Source organism: Psammomys obesus, unplaced genomic scaffold (assembly GCF_907164565.1).
Source record: "Psammomys obesus unplaced genomic scaffold, mPsaObe1.curated_primary_1811, whole genome shotgun sequence".
Taxonomy (NCBI): Eukaryota; Metazoa; Chordata; class Mammalia; order Rodentia; family Muridae; genus Psammomys; species Psammomys obesus.
Window position 1 is genome coordinate 20,034,148 of NW_026596046.1, and position 3,236 is coordinate 20,037,383.

The 3,236-nt window shown below is 47.3% G+C and overlaps 1 long non-coding RNA gene across 2 annotated transcripts in view; it reads left to right on the forward strand.

Annotated features, from left to right (window-relative positions):
- Nucleotides 1-294: 294 nt before the first annotated feature.
- The window catches only part of LOC129688511 (uncharacterized), a 9,471-nt gene continuing 6,529 nt past the window's right edge, over nucleotides 295-3,236 (forward strand). For both annotated transcript variants that reach the window (XR_008721954.1, XR_008721953.1), the window contains exon 1: nucleotides 295-609. This is a non-coding gene — a long non-coding RNA (uncharacterized LOC129688511). The remainder of the gene's footprint in view (nucleotides 610-3,236) is intronic.

The window sequence follows — 3,236 nt, forward strand, 5'->3', positions numbered from 1 at the left end:
CTCCAAGAATCTGGAGACGCCTCCTTGGCTTGCCTGCCTCAGAAGAACTGGTGGGCTGTGGCCTCTGTTTGTCCTGGGACAAGATACTGGCATTCCCCAATGAGCCACGGGCAGGTTGACTCGCCCCAGCCCTGTCAGCATGAGGTCATCTTGCCACTAGGAATTTCCTGTCCCTTAAACACTAACTGGATAACTGGAGACATCCCCGCCCTCTCCCCAGTCCTTGGGCTCTGGGACTCACTAGATGCCTCAGGCAGTCATTGCCTGGTAGTGCCAGGCCCTGCCCTTCGGGGCTGCCACCACAGAAGGGCCAGGAAGTCACCATCGTCTGCAGAAGGGGCGGTGGCTGCCTCTACAAGCTTGCTTGGTGGCAGCGCTCTCTGCACCAGACAAGCTTGCTTTTCTGAATCACGGCCCCAACGCATCTGATATTGCTTCTTCTCTTGCAGTGTTTGGCAGAACTGTTGCTGAAACTGAGACCTGTTGGCCAGAAGGTATCCTGGAGGCCACCCGTGGCAGGGCACAGCCTCCTGGGAGGAAAAAATGCTTTACAGAGAAAAGCAACAGTATTCGAAGACGTAATTAGCAGGTGACTCCTGGGCCAAGAATGTGAGTGTTCACCACAAAATCTGTCTGTCCCTAGCCAGGAGAGGTGAGCGGGCTGCTTACACCAGTGGCTCTACTGGGACAGGAGCTGGGGTGGAAGCTCTCCTAGAGGGGGTTGGCTGCACACAAGAGAAACACAATCTACCTTTATGCACTGTCACAGGTGGGAGGGACTACCGAATTGAGTCTCCGTGGTAGCAGTCTTCCTTTCCCCTTTCTGGAGGGCAGCCTTCAGGAGTTGTGGGGGATGGTAGGAGGGGACAGGAGGGAGGGGACATGACGGTCTCAGAACCTGCAAGCTCTGAGGATCAGGACCCTGTATGATGCGTATCAGTAGTAAGGTTACTTGCAGATGTGACTTGCATGTTTGGGGTAGGGAACTAGGGTCCTGACCCAGAAGAGACCCAAGTAGGTATCAAAGCGTGACCAGAATAGGACACGGGGAGCATTTCAGGTGAGGACTCATGGTATGGCATTTGGACATATGGCTCCACAGGCCCCGCATAGCTAATGGGGGCTATGGGTTGCTAATGGGAGCTGCAGGAGGTGATGTCCTGGGCCACGCATTATATCTGACAGGTCCCTGTGGTCACAGCGTCATGAGCCCTCAAGCGGCTTGGTTATAGCAGACCCGAAGGAGAGGGAGGGATGGGGTCAAAGAAAATGAGCACCTGTGTGCCTGTCCTCCCTCCCTGGAAATGACATAGTGAGGCTTGAGGAGAGCCAGGAAGAGAGGCTGGGCCGATGGTCATGAGCCATGAGGCAGGAGTGATAGCTGGTAATGTTCTGGGGAGAAAGCAGAGAAACCCAGACTGCCTAGGAGTCCAGCATTTATTCTTGAAAGTTTTTATTCACTTCCAAATACGAGTAGTCTGAAGGTGTGTGAGGTGGAGAGTTTTGGCTCAGTGGTTAAGAGCACTGGCTGGGATTACAGAGGGGACCAAGGCTTGGTTCTGGCACCCACGTGGGTCAGCCCACAAGTGCCTATAGCTTCAGTTCCAGGGTATCCAACACCCTCTTCTGTCCTCCAAAGGCACCTGCACACAACGGGTGCACATGCATACACTGAAACACACAAGTACACACACACACACACACACACACACACACCCCACACACACACCAGTAAATCTTTTCAGAAAAGCACTTACTATGTGTAGTCTGACTCCGAAGCAGTGGTTGTTTATGAAGAAGCTTTGGGCAGCGTAGACTGCCCAGAGGAGGCAGGACCGGCCTCTCAGAGGTGACCACCCTCCACGTGATATATCCCGTGTCCTATTTTGTAACTTACATTATCCACTTCAAAGCATATCGTGAATCTTCTCACATGCCGATAAACATTCTTCTACATTATTTTTTAATGGTTGTTGAGCATGCCTGCCTGTAGGGTCTGCCAGCAATCATGTAACCATTCTATTAGATGGAAAGGTTGCTTAAGAACAGTTAGCTATCAAGTGAGTCCTCACTCAGCCAGTAACAACTCTGTGCACAGGGACATAACGACTTCCTCAGGAAAATGGCTGATCAAAGAGTGGCCTTTTTCTTTAAAAAAGCTTTGGGTACACACAAACAAATTGTACACATTCCCACCCCTAAGCTGTGACGAGTTCAATCTCCCCACACCCTTGCCCAAGTTTGCTATTCTCTGACTGCTTAATTTTTTGAGTAAGGCTTAAATTCCCACCCTTTATTATTAGCAAGGCCAAGCTGAACACCTTTTCACCTTAAGCAAATTTCTGTACACAGCCTTTGTGCACTTTGCTGAATGCTCGCTCCTGTTTTCTGCTTTTTTTTTTATTACTTTCCTGAAATTCTTCATGAAATGTTAGGAGTCTGCTGCTTTTTATGTTGTGAAGATTTCAATATTGTTTGTCTTTTGACTTTTAACTTTTTTTTTTTTTTTTGCCTTTTGAAGTCTTTCACTTTTCTGTATTCCAGGTTGTCTGAAAGATTTTCTCCATACAAGAACATAATTGTCTATTTCACCTCAATCTGTTTCCCAATATCTTTGTTGTAAAATACACAGAACTTAAAATTTACCATTTTTGTGTACAGTGATTTCAGATGGTGTATATATTTATAACATGTGTAAATGTGTATACTTATGTTTAAGTGTGTGCACTTCTGTTTGCTTGTTTGGTTTTATTTTTATTTTTGAGACAGGGTCTCACTATAAAGCTCAGATTGGCCTCAAACTCATGCTGCCGCTGCTTCAGTCTGCCAAGTGCTGGGATTACAGTGTATCTCAGCGTTTCCAGCTCATGGGTGATAGTTAAACACATCTGTAATGTCACACGGCCATAAACATCATCCATCGTGACATGTCTTCTTCCAGTAGGACTGGAGCACTGTAATTTTAAACAGTGGCTCCTGTCCTCCACTCCCCTGGATCTATGGTTTTGTCTGTTCCAAAAGCATTTCAGGAAAGCAGATCCTTAGTCTAATGTAGTTTTGTGATTGTCTCCCTTAGCGTCATTGCTTGAAGTGTGTATTACCTGGCTGTTTCTATCATTTTCTCATTTAAACTTAAATCTTTTAATTTTTTCTTTCATTATCCTGTAATATTAATTTCAACACAACCATCACCACCACCACCACCACCACCACCACCACCACCACCACCACCACCA